The sequence below is a fragment of the Perognathus longimembris genome, chromosome 6 (assembly GCF_023159225.1).
Source record: "Perognathus longimembris pacificus isolate PPM17 chromosome 6, ASM2315922v1, whole genome shotgun sequence".
Lineage (NCBI taxonomy): Eukaryota > Metazoa > Chordata > Mammalia > Rodentia > Heteromyidae > Perognathus > Perognathus longimembris.
Genome location: NC_063166.1, coordinates 71,525,931 through 71,548,996, shown reverse-complemented (window position 1 = coordinate 71,548,996; position 23,066 = coordinate 71,525,931). Strand labels below are relative to the sequence as shown.

Sequence of the window (23,066 nt, the reverse complement as noted above, 5' to 3'; positions counted from 1 at the left end):
AACAAACAGCAGCAGGACACATTTTTAAATTTATTGACATGGGTCAGAAGACATTTTATGGCAAGGAATAACAAAATACAAAAGACTGGTTGGTGGGGCATGTGCTGATATTCCCAGCATTAACAGGCTGAGGTGGTAGGATCATTTGAAATTAAGAATTTGAGGCCAGCCTGGGCAAAAAAACATGAGGGAGACCCTAACTCCATGGAAGGTCACACCTGTAATTCAAGCCACACAAGGAACCAGAACAGGATCAAGAACAACCCAGGCAAAATATACTACAGTAAATAAAGGGCTGGAGTGATAGAGCATATGCCTAGTAATTACGCACAAGGCCAGAGTGCAAAACGCCAGCGCTACAAAAGGAAAAAAAAGGTACAACCAAACAAAACTGGATCTGTTGGTACTATAGACTGGCCTTGTGGCACTGCTGGGATGGGGTGGAGCCCAGCAGATCTCCAGGATCTTCTTTGTGTCCTGTTAGTGTCTGTGACCATCACAATACTACCTGGCAATAACTCACTATGAGGAGACCCTGGCAGGGGCTTCGGTCCCTGGGGCTTCCTTCCTTTGGTCTCCAACATATTTCATCTTTCTTCAAGCTGATATCAACAACAGTATTCCCAATTGATGAAGGATGCTGCCAGGTTTCTTCTGTACCAAGCTCACGGCAGAAAGTAATGCCCCTACGGAACAGGAGGCAGGGCTTGCTCTCAGTGTCTTCACTGAAAGTACTCAGTGCAGTGGCTTCACAAGGTCCCACCATTCCTCCCTGGGAATTAAGGACCACCCAGGCAGCCCATCCTCCATGCTGCCCTTCCTGGCTGGCACTAGGGGTTTCTGTTCACTCAGCCTCTGAGACCCTCATGCTGTGCTCCCCAAGACCCTCCTACTGCTATCATGCTGTCTTCTCTCAAAGGCCCCCCAGTCTCACCACTTCCTAAAGGCCAGTTCTAAAAACCCTTTGCAGTGACTGCAAGGCAACCACCACTGTACTTAAGCATTATGCTTAATTACCTGGCTCCTCCCACCAGCACTCTACACCCTTCTGTCCACCTTGCTCTCTGGTAAACCAAAGCTCAAACGTCTCCCACCACTGCACCCTCATGAGTGAGATGGGAAAGTATTGGCAGGAAAGCAGCAGGAGCAGGAAGGAGTGTGTGAAAGCGCCAGCATTTGAAAGGGACAGGTATGAACCCTCCAAACACGGGAAACGGCTTTCAGGAGTTTCTCTCCCTGCAGCATGGGTGACCAGAGCACAGAGAGCCCATGATCACTTTCCAATGCAGGTGCACACATGGGCAGAGCAGGCCCAGGGAGGGAGCTGAAGCCAGTGGTATGTAGCACAGCCAAGGACACAAGAGTGACCTTTCTTTCCTGCAAGAGCCCCACAAAAGTCCCTGCCAAGGAGAACTGAAGAGGAGTTACTCTGGGCAGACACTGGACAAACATCAGGGTTGGTAAGGGTAGGAATCACATAGCATCAAGACTGGAAGGATGGGCAGTAGATCTGGGGACCCACAGTGCCACCTTCATCTCACCACAGCACCCCCTACCATCACTCAACTCATCAACCCGTGAGAACATACACAGGGCTTTATCAGAGGCAAGGGAACAGTGCTACAGGACCTAGACTAGAGAGCATACCTCAAGGATGTGCATCTAGAATGTTCCTAACAAGACAACTCCCATGAGACATCCCCCCACTCCCCATAAGGATTCAGCTTGCCACTGCTCATGACAGGATAGGGCAAGCACCAGGAAAGGGCTCTACACAGTGATTACCAGACAAGAACCAAGCTAAGCTTACTGGCTATTTCCTGATCAAAAAGAGTTAACTCAAAAGGGGAAGAGGGTGGATGGTGTATGGCTGGGTAGTCAGGACTGGTCAAAAGGTAACGAGTTGTTGGGGTCCATCTTCCCCCCTAGATGGAAGGGGCCTGAGGCACCTCCCCCAGCTGGGGAATGCGGCCTTTCCATCCTCCCTACATTGGAATCTGGAGAAACCGGTCCGATAAGAGACCCCCGACCTAGCTGGCAGCCAGCCCCGCCCTGGAGGTCAAGTGACATAGCCCCTTGGAGGTCAAGTGACATAGCCCCTTGGAGGTCAAGTAACCAGCCCCTTGGAGGTCACCTGACAGCTCGTGGCCTATGGGAATCCTGGCCAACCCCCTTTCCCCCGATCATCTACCATTGCCCCTCTCTCAATAAAGTTAGTTCGCTCTCAGAGGCTAACCCGTGGTCTATGTCCGTTGCTTCCAGAGTAGGATAGCGGTCACATTACCACGCGGGTCGCGCGCCCGCCAGGACGGAGACATCCCCACGTCTCACCCCGACAAAACCTGCAGGCCGAGGGTCGGGGGAGAAGGCGATGAGAGGATAATAAGAGAGAAAGAAGTGAGCACTTGAGCCGGAGCAGAGAGAGCAGTCCCCACAGAGTGGCGCCCCACGTGGTTTGCACGAATCCACGCAAGAAAGCCCGGCTCCCGACCGGCCCTGACGGAAACAGGTTGGAAATCCTGAGACGCGCGATCCTCCCACCCCAGGTAAGAGGATGGGACAAGTCCAGAGTCGGCGAAACAATTCGCCCCTTAAGATCTTAAAGTTCACCCTCCAAAACGCGGGGATTAATATCTCAGAGCCCTGCGCCATACAAATTTGGGAGGAATTGACCCACAGGGTCCCGTGGCTAACTGGAGCCAACCCACTCTCATGGGAAACTTGGGACCGACTAGAGCGGGAATTACAAACAACAAAACGTGGAGGAGAACCCCCACTGCGAGCCATTAAGACTCTCAAGGCTTGCCTCTCTTGGGACCCGGGCGGGGAGTCCCTGGATTCAGGAGAAGGAAGCCGGAGTTAATTTTGATCTGGAGTGGGCCCCGATGCCTACTCCAAAAAGCCCTGGGACCAAATCTCGTTCGGCACCCAGGAATCCAAGGCAGACAGGAGATGAGCAGAGCAGCCGCAGGCTTGCTACCCCTCCCCCATGTGAGGCTCAGCTTGAATCTATACATATGCAGATTTCGACAGCCCTGAGCCGCTTTTCTGCGGCGGCGGTGCCCCGCAGCAAAAAAAAAAAAAAAAAGACCGGCCTGGCCACTTTTAAATTCAGAGGCCTTGAAACTACAGATTTTCATGAATCCAGGAGGATGGTTCTTGAGAGAGGCAGGCCGAACGCGCCCTGGACAAAATATCTGCTTTACAGCCTGACTTTTAGATTCCCCACCAACCAAGGCAATAAACAGCCTAAAGCCCCTTGCTGGGCAGTCCCTATTGCCAGAGACAGTAATCATGATATTTGGAAAAAAGTTCCGATTCTTAATTAATACAGGAGCAGATCGGACCATATGCATTTAATTGGACAACATTATTATTGGATCAGTAGATGCCCAAACACTAGATTTTGGCCTATAGCAAGGCCCAAATACTCCTTCAAAGAGGGCTGCGTATAGCCAGTGACAAGGTTCAGAAAGTATACCCCTTCAAGATCTTGGGGGCAGAGCTTAAACTAGACTCTGTATGCCCACTCAAGCCCCAGTTATCCTTCCAGGCAACTTATACTCTGGTGGAGATGCAAAGACTGTTAGGTGAAATTAATTGGCTAAGATCCTGGCTTCAACTGCCTACAGAGGAGCTGTTACCACTCCATGACTCTTTAAAGGGCAAGGCGCCCACTGATGTTATTACAATAACTCCATCACTCCAAACAGCCTTCCAGAAAATCCAATTGGCCTTAAATAAGGCACAGCTGGCACGCTACAAGCTTAAGTGCCCACTTTGCCTTTGGATCCTCCCTGGATCCGAACTTTCTTCAGCTGCAATTACCCAATCAGGCGAGCCCCTTCAGTGGGTGCACGCATCAGTGGGAGGAGCTCCCAGAGTTTATTCCCAGCTGGACTAGCTAGCTGACTTGGTAATTAAGGGCAGGGATACTTCCCTGAGACATTATGGAAGAGATCCTGACGTGCTAACTATTCCCTACCGGTTGTCAGATTTTGAATGGGTCAGGAGAAATAATTCACGTGTGGCTAGTGCCCTGGAGGGCTTTATGGGTAAGATAGATTGCCACTATGGCACTTCAAGATGGGTGACCTCATTTTCCAGGCTACAATGGACACCCCCTGTGCTTTTCTCTACCAAGCTTCTTGTCAAGGCTGCCAATGTCTTTACAGATGGTGGGCGAGCCGGCTCTGCCGTAGTGGTGCGCTCCGCCTCGCCCCCTGCCGGTGGGAAAGATAACACCCATTACTTTGAAGCCGTCACTGGCTCTGCACAATTTAAAGAGTTGTATGCAGTCGCCTTGGCACTGACCCATGTTAAACAGCCAATGAACTTGTTCTCTGATAGTCTATATGTGGTTAACTTGCTACCCAACCTGGTATGTTCACATATCAAGTTGGATGGAAACCCAATCACTCCTCTGATGATCCAAGTCAGGTCTCTGTTAAAAGAGCGGAGTGAGCCTATTTTTTTACAGCACCTTCGTGGACACCAAGGACTGCCTGGGGACCTGGCACAAGGTAATCGTAGGGCCGACCAGCTGGCCACGGATGGAACCATCATAGCGCTAGCCATTGTACAACCTCAAAACCTCCAAATGGCCAAAGGGCTTCATGAGCGTACTCACTTAAATTGGAGAGGGTTACATCAGAGATTTCCTTCAATTCCTATAAAAGACTTAAAAAAGATTATAAGGACTTGCAAATCATGTATGCCTTTCGTGCAAGTCCCTCCTTTGCAATCTCCAGGTGTAAATTCAAGAGGTTTAAGACCCAATTTAATTTGGCAGACTGATGTGACCCATTACGCCCCCTTTGGAAGGCTAAAATATATATTTATGTCCATTGACACCTGCTCTGGTGCATGTTGGGCCTCTCTGCATACCGGTGAAAGAGCACGGCATGCTGAAAGCCACCTCTTACAATGTTTTGCTATCCTAGGACTGCCTTTACAGGTTAAAACAGATAATGGACCTTGTTTCACCAGTAAGCCTTTACAGGCATTTTTCCAAATGTGGAATATTAAACATACCACTGGAATACCTTATAACCCAAAGGGTCAAGCCATAATTGAGAGGCATAATAGGACCCTGAAGGATCAATTATTAAAACAAAAAGGGGGGGGAAGCCCCCAGGATCAGCTGAGGACAGCGATGTTTACATTGAATATTTTAAATTTTTCTAAGGACCAACCTCTGTCGGCTTTCCAGAGACACTGGTCAAGCCAAACACCCTACTTAAAAGTGGAGGCCCGGTGGAAGGATTCTCTGACAGGGGCGTGGCGTGGACCCGACCCAATTATCAGCGCAGGCAGGGGATTCGCCTGCGTCTTCCCTACTGGGGAACCGAATCCAATCTGGATACCAGCTAGAGATGTAAAATATTGTCCAACAGAATGACCACCCAAGGGCACCTGCCCTTGAGGGATGTCTCCCCTTGTTTCCTCTCAGGAAAGCAAAGACCGAGGTGGAATTTTCTAAGGAGAAACGGGAAAGCCTGCCTGCACCAGCGATGGACCTGGACCCAGTGTCGGCCCTGTTTCTTCCCTGGACCCTGCCTGACGCCCTTTGGAGTACCGTTTGCTGTGGCAGCCTGACCCACAGCCTTGCACAAGGACCAAAGGGAAATTTTGCACGGTTGTCCCTCCCTTTCGCTCCCCCCTTTGCTGCTTATCTCAGGGGTCCCCATTGGAGGGAAATAGGAGCTAAAGGACTTGGACACCTTAATGTTTTATTATAAATGTTTATAATAAGTAAGGTATTGGCACCTTGCTGCAATGTTTATTATGAAGTGTTTTACTAACCTCAGTTGTTAAGTTACCAGCATCCTGGCTGCCACATCACCAGGACCTGAACCTGCCCCTCTACCTCACCAGCGGGGGAAGGAAGAGCCATCTGTGCTGCCTTGAGCGACACCAGACTGGACCAGAATTCCTGTTTTCCGTGGACTGACCCCGATAAGAGACACTCCATTGCCTTGTGCCTTGTTGTAATTACTCATGTGTTACCATTGCTCATGTGTTACAGTTGCTCATGTTTGCATTTGCCTTGTATTACGATTGCTCATGCTTATGTCTGCTTTATGCTCCCATTTACCTTATATTTACATTGAGTCTCTTGTTGTAAGCGATGGGCCAGAGCTGTCTAGGTACCAAGTGGCCTTTAGCCTTTTAGCCATATAAGAACCCCAAGAGGCTCGTCACTCGAACCCTAGGCCCTGCTGCTCAGTAAGGTCCGCCGGCACCGGAAAAAATTATCAGGCTCTCTTTCGAGTGCCAATCCTACTCTCCCCAAGGCCTCTCATCGGGCCCGCCAGCCCGGCAGGAAGGTCAGCCTGAAGAGCTAGGGCGTTAGCCCAAGACGGGTAAGACTCCCCTTGGGGGGGGGCAACCTAAGACATGGCGCGCTCTCGAGTAGGGCGCCTCCTGCTGTTCGAAAAAAAAAAAAAAAAAAAAAAGAAAAAAAAATATAAAAGAGGCAGATGTTGGGGTCCATCTTCCCCCCTAGATGGAAGGGGCCTGAGGCACCTCCCCCAGCTGGGGAATGCGGCCTTTCCATCCTCCCTACATTGGAATCTGGAGAAACCGGTCCGATAAGAGACCCCCGACCTAGCTGGCAGCCAGCCCCGCCCTGGAGGTCAAGTGACATAGCCCCTTGGAGGTCAAGTGACATAGCCCCTTGGAGGTCAAGTAACCAGCCCCTTGGAGGTCACCTGACAGCTCGTGGCCTATGGGAATCCTGGCCAACCCCCTTTCCCCCGATCATCTACCATTGCCCCTCTCTCAATAAAGTTAGTTCGCTCTCAGAGGCTAACCCGTGGTCTATGTCCGTTGCTTCCAGAGTAGGATAGCGGTCACATTACCACGCGGGTCGCGCGCCCGCCAGGACGGAGACATCCCCACGTCTCACCCCGACAAAACCTGCAGGCCGAGGGTCGGGGGAGAAGGCGATGAGAGGATAATAAGAGAGAAAGAAGTGAGCACTTGAGCCGGAGCAGAGAGAGCAGTCCCCACAACGAGTAATACAGTAAAGCAGAAGCCAGGGTCTGGGGTCTGGGTGTACCATGGCCAACTAGAAGTGATGGCAATTGATGGGAACTTAAGCAACACAAGTGGTCTTTCTCCCAAAGCAATGAGTAGAAAGTCCCAATATGAGTCATATGCACATGGTGGCCCCCAGTGGTCTGGAGGTCCAAGGTGTGCACAAAGTTGGGAAGCAGGAGCGTGTGAAGCTCCTGAAACTACAAGGCAAGGACGTGGCCCCCCCCCCCCCCCCGCCCCACCAGGTTGATTCTTTCCACATTTTCACTGCCTGAACAATCAATGACCAGGACATGGGGAATCCCCAGATCACATACAAATGCAAAGCCAGAAAGGCCATAAGGGGTGCTATACAAGGACAGAAGCCTGAAGCAGCCAACCCAACTGAGTGCAGGGACACAGCAAATGTTTCTAATCCTACCAAAGTTCCTACACTATGGCTAGTAAATGGAGCAAAGTGAAGGGGGGGGGGAGGGTGCGCGGTGGAGAAGCTATTGGATTTCTTTTAAGGAATCAGATACAACTTAAAAAGTTCTGAAAGAGGCTAAATCCAAGGGTGAGAAAGAAGCCACTTTCATCTCACCATCTATTCCCAGATTACATCATTCTTGGGGGATATGAACAACCTTACGGGGCTGCAAAGCCTCAGCTCTCTGTAGTAAAGAGCTCACCTTGGGAGCACTGTGGTCCAGCTGCTTCCGGGAAGGAAGATGACACTTCTCATGGCTCCTCTGCACCAAGCTGCCTCCTCTCTAATGAACAGGACTGGTGCTGTTCATTGCATTGTCCTGCTGTGCACACGGGCAGTGTTTCGGCTTTGCAATCGTGAGCTGTGATGATTGACCAATGAGCATGAAAGAAGTTGACTACACAGAGGACAACAGATTAAGGCACAGAGCATTTTTTCGGGTCTTTCATGCAAACTCGGGTGGAACTGTAGATTCGAGAAGGTTCCCTTGTCGACTGAGATCCATCTCCTGCCAAAGAACCCCCAATGGAAAAATACTTGCTGTTATAGAGCGCCAAACCCTAAGGACTGTAGGTGCTCGGCTACCGTCACTTCCGATAAAGACTATGTGTCCCCATTAAGAGAGTCCAAAATGAGACCAGCTTCTTCACCACCACCCCCAATATTGAGTTTCTACTTGGTAGCCACCCCGCCCCCCAAGGTCTCTATCCTCACTCAGCCTTCTCCACCTTACAGAAAGTACAGTTCAGAAGAATGAACACAGGCAAGTCTGGCCCTACAGATTTGTGGGGCACGGTCTTTCTGGCCTCTGGCATACCGAAGCGCTGGCCTTTCGCACTTCTCAGTATCCGGCTGAGCTCATACCACAATCCTCTGCCAATACACAGGGAAGGCAACCCAAGGCCTCTGGGGCTCAAGGCAGCCTGGGGCAGTACCGCTCACCTCCTCTCCATGGACAGAGGGAGCCCACCAAGGAGCAAGGGTAGCCGATAGGAGTGCATCAGGAGAGGGGGCACGGGCTGCTGCGGCTCCAGCGTCTCCATCGGTCTCCGAGACAGCTGCAGGCCTGGGTAGGAAGAGGCCGGGGACGGGGCTTCAGGGTCAGGCGGGCGCTCAGGGACCCGGACGCTGCCCCTGGGGCCCCCAACTCTTAACTCGTCCTAGGCTGGGGGGGCTCTGATCCCATGTCGAGAAGCACAGGAGGCTTCCGGCCCTCGAGGACCAAGTGGCGACTGAAGTGCGCACCCCGCGAGGGCCGCCCAGTCCCGGTCCCCCAGGCCGCTGTCCGCCCACTGTCGTGTCTCGGGAACCCGCCCGCGGCCTCCCGGTCTCCTACGGCCTCCGTTTCCCCAGCTAGAGGGAAAAGCAGCACCGGTCTCGAAGGCCTCTGGGGGGTCCCGCGGAGAGGACGCCCCGAACACGCACCCGCAGGGACTTGACCCGGGACGCAGAGTCTGGGGGCGCAGGAAGGTGACGTAGTGCGGGAAAAGGCACGACGGGCCGCAGCGTACGGGACGCCGTGTGCAGGGCGGAGCTGCAGCTGCGACTGCGCGCTTCGGCTGCGGCCTAGAGCGGCGCCTCCGCTCGCCGAGCCCGAGCCAGCGGCCCTGCAGCGCCGCCTGGAGGGTCGGAGGCGAAAACTCACCACCACATCCAAAGTCGCCCAGCTATGCTGGCCTTAGAATTAATTAAGCTCAAGCGCACAAGGTGGCTCTGTTTCACAGATGTTGTGAGAGGACAGGAAATTCTAAGGTCACAGCTAAGGACTTTATTGTTCATGGCAAAAGCAGTAAACAGAGCTTCACGTCCACCTTGGGTTCTCAGGCTTCCCAGTTGGGCAGTATTGTGCCCATAATGGGTGAACCTTATAGGAAAGCAAGACTGAGCATGGAGGAGCCATCGTTTTCATCAGGCACACAGAAGTAAATCGGCTTTCAGTGTGGGAGGAGTGTTTCACCTTGTATCATAAAGTGTTGCAAGACCCACGGCCAAGGGAAATGACAGTTAAGGCCTTACACGTGTGACATGCCCAGCAAAAATGTGCTTAGATGCTCAGGACCCACGGCATGTTGTCTCTTGCAACAGGAAGTATGAAAGTCAAAACCAAACTCCCGAAGCAATTCAGGGACAATTTTACTGATACTGAAATTATATCTGATAATATTGAATTTCTAATACTGATCAGGAAAGCACATTTGGGTACCCATAGATTAAAAGGGTATTTTCATTATGTACTAGAGTATCACAAACTGACATATTTATTTGTTTGTTTATTGTGCCAGTACTATGGCTTGAACTCAGTGCTTCTCACTCGTGTGGCTTTTTCCTATTCAAGACTGGTGATCTACCACATGAGCCACAGCTCCACTTCTGGCTTTTTGGTGGCTAATTGTAGATAAGAGTCTCATGGAGTTTTCTGTCCAAGCAGTCTATCTTTAAAACACAATCTTCAAATATCAGCCTCCTGAGTAGCTAGGAATAGGCATGAGCCACCAGCACCTGGCGGACATTATATTTAAAGGTGAAACTTTAGAGACAACGAACTGTCTAATAGCACATAAATCTGAATATTAAATAGCAAGGATATTGGATCTGTCCACTTTTCTCTCGTTGTTACAATAGGACCCTGATATTGATTGAATGTCTGTGTCCCTAACCAGATTTCTTGGTTGGAAGCAAATACACAATGTGGTAGTATCTCCACCTCAGAAGGAACCCTACAGGCCCTTATAGTGACAGGTCTCAGCCTTCTCAGAAATACTAAAATATAGCAACTTCCTTGCCTGGAGAATTTTCTCTGTGCTACACCCATTATTGATATAAATCATTCCACAGTAGAGTTATGAGGGGGAACTATGACTGTCCATTTTCAGAACTGAAAACTAATTAGGAGGAAAATTATATCACTAAGCCAAGGTACCTGGAGATTGACTGTGAAGGCAAAAGACAAGAAAGGACTGTGTGGCCACAAGTGTGCACACCTGAGCTCCTGCTAGCATCTTCTAAGTCACAGTATCCCATGGCCATTCCCCATCACCAAGACCCCTTTATAGTCTCAGTTTCCGAACCCATAGGCTTCTGCAAGGTATGGAATATAAAGTGTTCTTGCCCTTAGGACCTCCATTTCCCTCATGGTTTCTTAGAACAGATCTGGATTTCCTTGTTCTGACAGAATAAGTACCATTAATCCACTTAGAGAGTCTCCTCCTCTGGCCCAAGGGTAGAGCTGTCCTGGGTCCAAGAGGCATACATGGTCCAGGATGCAAGCAGATTGTGATGGTGAGAATCTAGGGGCCTGAGCCTCCTCGCAAGCCTGTCCTCCTTATGTTATTAGCTTCACGATCATCTGTTTGTTACTTCAGCTACTGTATGAATCCTGATCATTTCTTTTCTGCTTCAAGAATTTGCTCCATTTGTCAATCTTTATTTGGGGGATAGAGTTTAGCAAAGAAATCATGCCCTGCCCACCTCTCTAAGCTCATCTCCTCACCCTTAGATTCCAGTATCAGGCCATGACTGACATCTCAATGCGATCATATGCTAAGCAATGTACACATAAAGGCCACTCATTTGTTTGACAGTGGCACTGCGGAGCCAAGGTAATATGGTACAGTAGAGAATGTGACATACCAATGGACACTTGCTGAAAGAAAGACAAATCACTTGGGTGTGGTGGCACCTACCTGTAATCTGTAATCCCAGATACTTGGGAGGTGGAGGGGGGAAGAGTTGTGGTCAGAGGCTAATAGGTAAAAATGCAAGGCCCTAGCTTGCACTAGAACCAAAACAAACTGAGAGAGAGAGAGACAGAGACAGAGACAGAGAGACAGAGACAGAGACAGAGAGAGACAGAGACAGAGACAGAGAGAGACAGAGAGACAGAGAGAGACAGAGACAGACAGAGAGACAGAGACAGACAGAGAACATATTCCCCAGAGCTCAGGCTAGCAACAGATCTTACTGTAGAAGATTAGCCATTCCTATAGATTAATTTTTTTTTTTAAGTCAGTGGCGGACAGACAAACAGAAGAGCAAAGCAAGTGAGGTCTTAGCCCCCGTTTCAGGCTGCTCTCTGAACAGAAGCTGACCTCCCCTCCGCCAGGGGCGCTGCGGGCGGTCGGCTCGATCGGCGCGCCGCTCTAGGCCGCGGCCCGCGCTCTCGCCTGCACTTCCGCTGGCGCGGAGCGATTTGAGCGAGTCCCGGGGCTTGGCCGCGCTTCCTGGCTGCGGGTTCTGCGCGCTCCTGCCTCGTCCCCGGCATCTCCGGACATCCGCGCCTTCCCGAGCTGCCTGTCCTACCTCTACCGTCCTTCAGCGACACCACGCGTGGTGAGTTCACCTCGAGGTGCGTGGTGGTCAGCGGCGCTCCCTCCACGTGGGAAACCGAGGCCGGGGGTGGTGGTGGCTGACGAGGAGGCCCCAGGTGTGGTTGTCGAGCCGGCCTCCCGGGGCCCTCATGGTCAGGGAAGGGACTGGATTGGCAGCAGCGGCGTCGCTTTGCCCGCGGGGAGGAATTGGGCAGATGCCGGTCCCACGTGGGTTCCCCTTGGAGCCACCGAGGTTGTCAGCAGAGAACGGGTGGCTGACCCCCACCCCCCCACTCCCCCACCCCCGGTTCCGGGGCCGTCGTCTGCCGCTCCCACCCCCACGACCGCTAAGATGGTTTTGTGGGTGACTTGGCTGACTTTAAAATTGGGGATGCCCCGGGACCCCAGGAGCAGCAACTGGGTCCTGGCTGGCCTGCCATCTGGCCTCTTCACCGCCCAGGCCTGCGGCTGCCGTGCGCAGGAAGCTACCTTTGTTCTGGGGTCCGGAAATTGACGCTCAATGAGACCGCTCGGATGACCATCGGGGATGGGAAGAATTTTATTTAGGGAGTGAAGTAAAGTGGGGGTTCGCTACAATGAAACGAGGTTCCCCCTGGAGTCCACCGCCAGCTACAAGTTGATAAAAAGATGGATTTATTGGGGAAGTAAAAAGTGAACTGATAGGCCTTGGTCGCAGCCCAGGCCTTCCAGCCTGGTTATAAGACAAACATCACAGTCAAACTTGCCACACCCAGGTGGCCAATGAGGATACTGCACTTACAGAGCATGCTAGGCCCCACGCAGGTGGCCAGTAGAGTTACAGTTTGTCTCATAGTATCTATTTGGACCAACCTATCATTCTAGTTAGAATTGGCACATAGATTTGATATCAGGTGGATATGCCCACTCTGGAGGGCACAGGTTCCCTTGAACAAAGGGGAGTTTCCCTGAATAGGGTAGGGGAGATCTTAGTAAAGATGGAGTTGGCTTCTGCTCTAGTCTGAGCTAGAGTCAATCTGACCCCCCTTCACAGTTAATGATGGCACTGGCCAGATCTGACCTACCTATTACAGGAGAAAGTACTGGCGTGCCAGCACTGGAGGTCGGGATCTCAAGATGCAGTCCAAGCCATCTCTGAAGGCTGTTTTTGTTATTTTTGGGTGGGGGGGGGGCAGTCCTGGGCTTTGGACTCAGGGCCTGAGCACCGTCCCTGGCTTCTTCCCGCTCAAGGCTAGCACTCTGCCACCTGAGCCACAGCGCCCCTTCTGGCCGTTTTCCATATATTTGGTGCTGGGGAATCAAACTGAGAGCTTCATGTGTAGGAGGCAAGCACTCTTGCCACTAGGCCATATTCCCAGCCCCTCTGAAGGCTGTTTTTAAACCCCAAAATCACAGGGACTTTCCCTTTGGCCTAATTGTAGTGGCTCGTTAATTGCTAATTTTGAGAAGTGTTCAGGAACCAGTTCATTACCTCTGAGAAATATACAGAAACCGGTTTCATTGCTTTTGAGGAATGTCCAGAAATCGGCTTCAAACAGGTCAGGGCATCTTGACCATAATGGAAACCATTTAGCCATCTGGTAAGGAAACAGGATGTAGCTGGGGGTTGGAGGGTTACAGGTGTGGGTTAATACAAAGTGAAACAGGCAATTGCAACTACATAATACAGAGCAAAAGGCCAGTTTCAGAAAAGTTTTGAGAGACCAAAGTAACTCCATTTTGAAAAGAGGTTGCCATGTTAATTAAGGTAAAGAGCCCATTCCAGGAAACTTGAGAAAAACGGTTACTGAAAAACCACAATATGTACTCACCCAGTAGTTAGCCGAGAATAGACCATTGCTATATGTTGCTATATTCTAAAGCAACCATAGATGTCTCCAGACCAACCAGACTAACGGATCAGATATTGCTAAAGGTTAGCCAATGAGGTAATGGAAGATGTGTAAAGCCCCTAAACTTGTTTGTTCACCTATATAAAAAGTGTAACCATCTTCCTTGGGGCCCTCATCTCAGCTGCATCTGATGAGCACATTGGCCCACATGCACATCCGCTAATAAACGGCACCCTTGCTTTTGCATTGATCTCAGACTCGGTGGTCTTTAGCAGTCTTTGGGGTGTCTGGATTTGGGCTTAAAGTTTCACATCGGACAATGATATTAATACCGAACAATATTAGCAATACTTGTATAAAGTTAGTATACTAACAGATTATTTACATCACTTCACCTTCAGATGGAGATACTGGAGCTGCAGCAGCCCACCCCCTTCCATGTCCACGGCAGCACTTCATTCAGTGACCTCCCCTCCCTAACGGGTTTCTTCTGCCCTTGGAAAGGATGCCCAGGTAAGTGGTGCCTCCCAAGAGCACCTTGAGGCCCAGGGGCCTCAGATTGTCAAGTGGGTGGGTGGGTGGGGAGAAGAGCTCAGCTGGGTCAAGAAACTGGAGGTCAGATGCCCTTCATTCTCCTGAACTTTGAGGAGCAGAAGTTGTAAAAGATTGAGGAGTTTGGAACATGATTTCTTCTTGTCTTGGTTTGAACCTGATGTTTGACTTCGTGTAGAATACCTAGTGTTTGTGGCGTGAGTGAACAGCTATTTTTCTTTTCCAGACTTAGGGCTTAAACTCGGCCTGGGCTCTTCAGCTCAAGGCTAGTGCTCTACCGCTTGAGCCACTTTAAGTTTTCTGGTGGTTAACTGGTGATGAGTCTCATGGACTTTGCTGCCGTGGATGGTTTTGAACTGCTATCCTCAGACCTCAACCTTCTGAGTAGGTAGCTAGGATGACAGGTGTTAGCCACCGGCACACAGCTTGAACAGCTTATTTTTCCCAGAAGCTGGTGGTCTTTTTGTTTTGTTACAAGGTAAATTATCAGAGAAGCCACATTTAAAGGAGTCAATCTTGGAGTCTTCATTAGAATGCTAGCAGTCTTTAGCTAGCTAGTGTTATAAAGGACTGCAGCCTGCAAGTACATTTAACACTGTTAGGAAACAGGCCAGAGAGGAAAGAAAGAAGAAAAACAATACCAACAAACCAACTCAGCTCCAATGGAGAGCTGAATTGGGATACCATGGTGACCATAGACGAGACCAAGCACAGAGACATGTGGTATGGTGCAATGGCACCTGGGCTGTTCCAGTCTTAAATAGGGTTGGGCAGGGTCACGGGAAGCTCCCAGTCCTGCACTGGACTGACAGGTTCAGTAGCCTATAGGCCAAGTGCTCACCCAATCTCCAGGGATTCAGACACACCCATCACCTGACTTCCCTTCCTCTACCATGAAGACAAGATACCAGACCCTATGATTCACCATTGTTCTAGGCTGATACTCTACCACTTGAATCACAGCTTCCCTTCTGGCTTTTTACTGGTTAATTGTGTGAGGGAGGGCTCCATGCAGATGCTCCCTAGGAAACTGGCACACTTGGAGGTGGTTACCTCCTGAGATCACATCCAATCCACTTGGCCACACTTCCTACCTTTCCTATATAATCCAGCTCAACACGGTCCCCGCTCTTTCCTTTTCTCTCTTACTCTCTCTTGCTCTTTTCTTTTTCCCTTCTTTCCCTTCTGTCTCCCCACACCTCCATCTTGTGTGGGCTGGCAGTTTGCTCTCCCCCCAATAAACTCCTTTCTCCCTGAACCATGTGGCAGGTTTCCTTTTTGGTGAAACTTACAAACTAGAGCTAAGAGTCTCACGGATTTTTCTGCTCAGGCCGGCTTCCGACCCAGATCCTCAGATCTCAGCCTTCTGAATAGCTAGGTGCCTGGTGGAATCCTACTTGAAAGGATGGTTGAAGTAAGGATCTATTCTTGGGCTCTTAATGGACACTAACAGCTAATGCAAGCTTTTTTCCTGTCTCAAGTTTCTTTTTCTGCCCCTGCATTCGAAAGTGATCGTGGGCTGCTGGTGCCCTGGTCATTGATAGTGCAGGGAGAAGAATGCCGAAAGCTTTTCCCCGTGTTTGGAAGGGTCCATTCCTGTCCTTACCAAACCCTACAGCTTTCTCACACCTCTCCTACCTGATAGGTGTCTCTTCTGGCATCCACCTACAATAAGTGGCCATTTGCCTTTAGCCACTCCCACCCACTTTGGCAGTAATCAAACCTTGTAGAACACATGGCTTTGCTTATTTCCTAGCACCCTCTGGGATGGTCATGAGGGCACTGTCTTCTGTGCTTTGCTTTGTTCTGGTAGAACAAGCAGACAAATGAAGAACAAGGATGGGGGGGTATCTCTTCCCTGGAAAGTGGAAGGGGTCATTGCCTTGTGTATTCTGGGAAGCTCAAGGCTAACACTCTACCACTTGAGCCACAGCGCCACTTCTGGCCATTTTCTGTATACGTGGTGCTGAGGAATCGAACCCAGGCTTCATGTATATGAGGCAAGCACTTTACCACTAGGCCATATTCCCAGTCCCTTGAATTCTTTAACAAGTCATCTTTTGTTTGTTTTGGTGTTTGTTTGTGGGGGTTTTTTTGTTTGTTTGTTTTTTTGCCAGTCCTGGGGCTTGAACTCCGGGTCTGAGCTGCTATGCTCAGAGCTCATGCTGCACCACTTGAGCCACAGCTCTAGCTTGCTTTTCTTTTTTGGGGGTGGTTAAGTAGAGTCTTGTCAACTTTCTTGCCCAAACTGGCTTCAAGTTAATCCTCAGATATCAGCATCCTGAGTAGCTAGGATTACAGTCATGAGCCACCAGTGTCCAGCACGTCTTCTTTTTAAAAACACTTAGGACATTTTATTGGCACATGACAATTTGTAAGAAAGTGGTCATTTGTGTTTTCAGATGGTCATGTTTTGCCTGAGTGATCTCAGATAGTGCTCTTCCTTATCTCCATTTTCTGAGTAGTTGATTACAAGCGTGAGCCATAGTCCTTGACCCAGAAGTGGCCTACTTGTTTCAGTGCTAGCCTCAAGTAGCCTGTGGGCAGGGATTCCCCTCCAGCTCAGGGGGAGGCACCTGGGCTGGGCAGCACTGGATACCTGAGGGGTTTGTGGATGCAGCTCTTACACAGCCTCCCCTTGTTCCATCATCTCCAGGTCCATGACTGACACTGCAGGACAGACAGCACTCGAAGAATGGTGTGGCTACAACATGGTTTTGAATGCAAGGCTCTTTAATAGTCAAACAGATAGAAGCAAACAGAACAGACTGCATCTGGGGGAGTCCCACACTCTCTCCTAGCAGTAGAGGTAAGAAGCTGCCTTCTTCCTGGTGGCATGAACCTGGTCTGGCACCTCCTGCTGGGGGCATGCTAGAGAGCTCTGGGGTGGAGCCTGTGTCACAGCAGTGAGCTGGAATGGAAGTGGGTAGATACAGCATTACAGACATCTTGCTGCCTCTTTGTTCCTATGCCATTTTCTTCCTAGCTGTTCTCTGTGGTTAAGGTTTTAGCACAGCACCAAAGGCCACCAGGGCATGATACAGAAAAGGTTGCGTTGGGAAGATCCGAGGATAGGCTTCTGAGGACCCTCTGCAGAGTTAAGGTCTCAGGCACCTGCCAAGGGCCAAGCTGACCTGTGCTGAGCCTGTTTTGTTTGGAATGCAAAGATGTGACAAATGTTTCTGTTCAGGGCTGTGCTCTCCTGTTCCCCGCCTTTCCGTTTTTCTAGTGGATTTGTCAGAAGTACCCCTACTTTGATTCTTGGAAGTTTTCTAGAGGCTCCTGTGGCAAATGGCAGCTGCAAGATCCCTGAGCTCTCCCCTGCTTGGGTCAGGCCTCTGGCACCCAGCCTCCCTTCCCAGCTTCCCTTCTGTCTTTTCTGCCCTGTATTCGAAAGTGACTGTGGGCTGCCTGTGTCCCAGTCATTGGTAGTGCAGGGAGAGCAATGGCGGAAAGACACTCCCCATGTTGGGAGGGCTCCCCATCCCTTCTGAACCCTGGAACTTTACCACATTCCTGTTTCTCTCCTGCCAGCCTTTGTAGCAATCCAGAGCTTTCTAGGGTCCCACATGAGAGCAGATGCCAGGACATATCTTTCTCAGTATGGCATCCAGTTTCCCAGAGTAGCCAGGACACAAAGAACCGAGGGCTAGTGGGCTGGCATGGAGTTTGGTACTGTCTGAAGATACTGGCCCAGAAGAATATTGGCATAGGAATCGGTGAGCAGCACTGGCTGTGAGTGTGCCATAGGCGAGTACTTCCACAGAACAGCTTCCTCTGCAGTTCAGCAAGGAGACAGGGGAGAGGAGATCCTCTGCAGGAGGGAGCAGGGCTGGGGGTGTGGACGTGTAGCAGTGAGAGTGAGTACATGGGGCTCTTGTAGGAACGAAGCATCACTTCTTGCTTGCTGCTCAGCTTCTCTGCTTTCCCAGTATCTCACTGACGGCTGTTTTGCAGCCTTTCACTCCTCTGCCATTTGTCCTGGTCTCCTGAGCTCCCTTGAGAATGCCAGGCTCTCAGGCTGCACCAGAAGGACAAGGGAGGCACCGTGCCTGGCATGTGGTCTCAGGCATGAGCCTCAGGTTCAGCCTCCAACACAGCAGAAAAAAGAATGAGAGGGAAGCCATTTTGCAGCTCCTCAGCCCCTGCCATCCCCAAGTTGTGCGGTGGGTTTTAATTCTGGTTGAGCATCTTGGGTGTTTGAGTATTCGTGCTGTGAACACTGATAAATGTAGCTTCTCTCTCTTCAGGCTTGTCAGTTGACCTCTGTCCTAAGCTGTGTGCCCAGCAGGCCCATGTCTTCAAGAAGAGCCTAGACCAGGGTGCTGCTAAGGTAAGAAACCTGGGTGTTCCTTCAGAGAGCACTGGGTAAAAGTTTAGGGCCAGAGTTCCCTTGGGTTCTGGGTCTCCGTCTCCTTCCAGTCCACGGTGCTGGTTGCATTGGGAGAAAGGCTGCATTTGGCATCGGGCAGTTGGCTGTGGACATGGTGGGGTACTTGAGAATCCTGCACTTCCTGGTCTTAGGAGTCCTCGTTACCTCTTCCAGGAAGGCATCGGAGCAGTAGTTCTCAAATTCTGGTTCCTGAACCAAGTGCATTGGGGTCCACCTGGGTGTTGTTTTTGAAAAAGCACGCTCTGGGCCTGTGGCATGAGGAATGAGAAATTTAGGTCTAGAGCCCACACTGCCCATTAGTATGCGCTCTGGGTGATTCTTAGCCGTGCTGAAGTGGACAAAGCCCATGTAAGAGGGAACTGGGCAGCTGCTGCACTTACAGGCTGCCAGTCTGTTAGCTATCTCCTGGCCCCATCCTAGCGTGGCTCTTCCCTAAGCCAGAGGCAATAGCCTCCCTTCTCAACTGTCACCCCTGTATTCGAAAGTGATTGTGGGCTGCTTGTGCCCTGGTCATTGATAGTGCAGGGAGAGGAACTGCTGAAGGCCTTTTCCCCGTGTTTGGAGGGTCTGCTCCATCCCTTCCAAACCCTGGCGCTTTCCTACATGCCTCCCTTCTTACCAGCCCTGCTGCCTCTCAGGGCTTATGGGAGGGAGGTGGAGGCAGGGTTTGGTTTTTGTGGCCTTCTTGCATGGTTCCCCATGCCATGCAAGTGTGTTCTCTGGAATGAATGGTGTGACTGGAGTGCTGGTCATCACGGCCTGCATCTGGAATGCCCGTCGGCCCCGTGCCAAGTATGTGCTCTGTCTGTAGGTGGACTTGCCGGTGCAGAGGCTTCATGGGACATGTCCTTCAGCATCAGGGCACCAGGCCGTGGAACCTAGAGGTAAGTTTTTTTTTCTGAGTGTGCTCTGGAATATTGCTTCCATTTGTGTGTCCTCTAAAATCGCATGTTATGTACTCTGGGTGATGAGGTGTGGGAGTGGGGCGAGGTGCGCGTGCCACCCCATGAGTTCAGCTGGGCCTCTGATCCTCTTGGATTTTTTTTTTTTTTTTTGGCTAGTCCTGGGGCTTGGACTCTACCTCCTGAGCCACAGGGCCACTTCTAGCCTTTTCTGTGTATGTGGTGCTGAGGAATCGAACCCAGGGCTTTATGCATGCTAGGAAAGCAACTCTACCACTAAGCTACATTCCCAGCCCCTCTGGGCCTCTTTTGAATCTGTCTAGCTGGCCTGCTCCCAGCCTCTACTTTGACAGGCTAACTGGAATAGCAAGAATTTTATTGCTTTGGGTTTTTGGCAGTAACTAGGACCTCACACTTGCTAGGCAATGTTGTACCACTTGAGCCACGTCCCTAGCCCATGGTCTTTGCACTTTAAAAAAAAAAATGCCAGACCAGGGGCTTGTACTCAGGGCCTGGGCAAAGTCCCTGAGTGTTTGTGCTCAAGGCTAAAGCTCTTTATCACTTGAGACACACTTTGACTTCTGGCATTTTGGGGGGGTGAGGCTAATGGGAGATAAGAATCTCATTGACCTTCCTGCCTGGGAGATCTCAGCTGCCTAAGTAGCTGGGATTACATGCAGACTGGCTCCTACCCAGCCTGCATTGGTTATTTTGAAGGTAGGATCTTGTTTAATAGCTGGCCTGGAATTGCATCATCCTTGTATTTTCCTGTGTTGCTGAGGGTGACAAGCTTTAACCACCTGGCCTAGTCATTGGTTGCAATGGGATTACACAAACTTCTCTGTTCTGATTAGCCTTGAATCTCCCAAGTGGCTAAGATTACAGGCTTGAGCCACTTTGCCTGGCTTTGTTTGTTGTCTGCATTCTCCTGACCTCAAATTGTTTGTGAAGGCTGGAAGTGTCTTGACTGCCATGTGGTGTTTGTAGGATGCAGTGGATGACAGCTGCTGGGACCCTGCTCAGCTGCCCTCTCTCCTTACTTGAGCCATTGCCCGGGCACCAGCTCCCTGGCTCTCCCTCTGACCCCTTCTGTCCTGCATCCGAAAGTGGTCGTGGACTGCTTGTGTCCCGGTCATTGATAGTGCAGGGAAAGGAATGTGGAAAGACGTTTTCCCCGTGTTTGGAGGGCCCCCCAGTCCCTTCTGAACCCTGGAGCTCTCCCACACTCTGGTCTTTGCTGAGCTTGCCTGCTTCCCAGCTTCTGTGCCATGTGACTTGAGCCAGATCTCTGGTTTGTCGGGGTTCACTTTTTTCTTTTTCGGCTAAGGATCCACCTAGACATCAGTCTGTGCATTTCCACTTGGCCCCCATCCTAGAGAAAATTCATCTAGGATTTTAGCCATGAGCTCTGTTTATGAAACCTGAAGGAGTGGGTGGTGGGTGTAGTCCACATAGTGCGCTTTTCAAATGTGGTCTATGACTTCAGGCTTGCTGCTGTCCTCTTTCTTGAGTGCTGAAATGGGCACTACTTCATGAGCTACCAGGAAAAAAATCTCTGGAGCAACAAACAGAGGGAGGGTCAGGCATGAGGGCAAAGAAAAGCAAGAGGCTCTGTGATGAGCTGGGCTGAAGGCAGTGCCTTTGTGGTCTGGGAGCTGCTGGGATGGTTGCTTGAGCTTTGATTGGTGTGCAGTGGAGCCTCCTTGCCCAGCTCCTGGCAATGGTCTTGGGCTGCCTTCCTGCCCTGAAAGGAAACTGCAGGAAAGAAAACCCCACTGACTCTAGAAATAATTTCTGATATTTTCCCTTTTTTATCCTTTCTGTCCTTGAGGTTTCTGAAACTTTTTGTTTGTCTGTTGTGGGGCTTGAACTTGGCCTGGGTGTCATCCCTGAGCTCTTCAGCTCAAGGCTAGTGCTCTACCACTTGAGTCACAGTGCCACTTCTGGTTTTCTGGCGGTTAATTGGAGATAGAGTCTTATGGACTTTCCTGCCCAGGCTGGCTTTGAACCCTGATCCTCGAATCTCAGCCTCCAGAGTAGCTAGGATTACAGTTGTGAGCCACTGACACCCGGCTCTGCAACTTTTTAACAGCTACTGGGGTTTGAACTGAGGGCCTTGTGCTTGCCAGGCAAGTGTGCTACCATTTGGGGAGGAGAGTTTCTATGGTGTGCATAAACCGGAGGTGTAGGCCTGCTGGTGAGGCCCTCTGAATGGTTAGCTTGGAAAGTAAGGGTCAGGAGAGGTTCAACTTGTCTTCCTGACCGTCCTAGGTCTCACATTGAGATCCAGAGACTGTCAAGGGCGCTGAGCCCTCAGAATTTGAGACCCCAGAGTCATGGATTCTCAGGAAGGTTTGGGTACCGAGTGTGCTGACATTCTCATTGAGCCAGGGCCTAAGCAGCTCTGTGCTTATGCAGGTGGATCCCCAGTCAGTCTTATCACTGCCCTTTCTTGTAGGTTCTCAGCGTTGGTTGTGGATACCAGGGTGCAGAGAGAGATCACCACATGGAACAGCTTTGCTCTGCACAAGAAGCCCAGATGCGGACACCCTAGCCTGCTAGTCTTGACCACGGTTCCTGTGAGGGCTAAAGACAGGTGACTAGCCCCATGTCCAACTGGAATGACTTTAATAAACTTTTTCCTCTTGACTTATGGTACCTTCTTATCTTTTGCCGCCTGCTTTAATGAACTGTGTAAACTAAGTTATCTGCTGTTGGAATCCATAACAGGCCCTTGAGCCTGTGGGGCAGCGAGTGGAGAAACAGGCTAAAGGCTCAAGCTTCCTGGAAGGTGTTGTTTGGTGTGTATCATTGGAACTCATACTGAGGATCCCTTCAGAGTGAGGACATTGTGGAATAAGTCTATGTCCATGGGTTATGGAGTGAAATGGGTCTGGTGTTAAGGAAGGCCAGGGTGTGCCAGAGTTCTGAAACAGAGTTGGATGGAGTGGATCCCACAAACTAGGACTTCATTGTTAAAGCCAGGAAACTGGGCAGGCTGGGACTGTAAAGCACATGGTATCAGCTTGAGGAGATGGATTTATTGTGTGAAGTGGAACTGAGATGTCCTGCCATCAGTGCGATGATGGGCATCAGGAACTCCGCCCTGTTTTGCAGAGGGTGAGTGCATGGGGCCATGGGAAAGGAAAATTGAAACCTTAGGTGGTACAACAGCAGCATCCAGAGGCCTCTGCCTTGCCCTGCTTTCAGAGGCCAACCATCTTGGACATTGAAGAGGCCACAGGAAGGCATGTGGGAAAGCTGGTTGGTGGCTGCTGTAAAGAAGGAGCAGCAGGATGTAGGTTGAGATTAAAGGTCTGTATGGGGACTCCAGGCCATACTACCTGTACCGGGTCGTAAGTGGTGCCAGGTACAAAGAAACCTGAGGATGGGAAATATAGTAGCCAGACCTGTCAGGAGACCACATAAATGAGCATACAAACCAAGAGACTGGCTGGCAGTCTTCAAAGCACAAGCATTGCTTGTATGCTGGGCCCTCAACTGAAGGCTACCACACCAGTGGCTGATGGGAGGCAGGAATCAGATCTGGCAGGTGGTAGCTTATGCCAG

At 50.6% G+C, this 23,066-nt stretch overlaps 2 long non-coding RNA genes and 5 other non-coding genes across 7 annotated transcripts; 5 read left to right on the top strand and 2 right to left on the bottom strand.

Annotated features, from left to right (window-relative positions):
* Positions 1–17: 17 nt before the first annotated feature.
* On the bottom strand, positions 18–7,785 carry LOC125353476. The gene is made up of 2 exons (XR_007211334.1): positions 7,713–7,785; positions 18–686 (listed from the first exon to the last, which is right to left on the bottom strand). It is a non-coding gene; the product is annotated as an uncharacterized LOC125353476 (long non-coding RNA).
* Positions 565–7,817, top strand: LOC125353477. Its single transcript, XR_007211335.1, has 3 exons — positions 565–677; positions 4,524–4,529; positions 7,706–7,817. It is a non-coding gene; the product is annotated as an uncharacterized LOC125353477 (long non-coding RNA).
* Positions 1,158–1,291, bottom strand: LOC125354005. Its single transcript, XR_007211398.1, has one exon. It is a non-coding gene; the product is annotated as a small nucleolar RNA SNORA71 (small nucleolar RNA).
* Positions 7,818–15,695: 7,878 nt separating the features above from the next.
* Positions 15,696–15,829, top strand: LOC125354004. The gene has a single exon (XR_007211397.1). It is a non-coding gene; the product is annotated as a small nucleolar RNA SNORA71 (small nucleolar RNA).
* A 1,754-nt stretch (positions 15,830–17,583) lies between these two features.
* On the top strand, positions 17,584–17,714 carry LOC125354007. Its single transcript, XR_007211400.1, has one exon. It is a non-coding gene; the product is annotated as a small nucleolar RNA SNORA71 (small nucleolar RNA).
* A 1,350-nt stretch (positions 17,715–19,064) lies between these two features.
* Positions 19,065–19,198, top strand: LOC125354003. The gene has a single exon (XR_007211395.1). It is a non-coding gene; the product is annotated as a small nucleolar RNA SNORA71 (small nucleolar RNA).
* Positions 19,199–20,588: 1,390 nt separating this feature from the next.
* On the top strand, positions 20,589–20,721 carry LOC125354006. Its single transcript, XR_007211399.1, has one exon. It is a non-coding gene; the product is annotated as a small nucleolar RNA SNORA71 (small nucleolar RNA).
* The last annotated feature ends 2,345 nt before the right edge of the window (positions 20,722–23,066 follow it).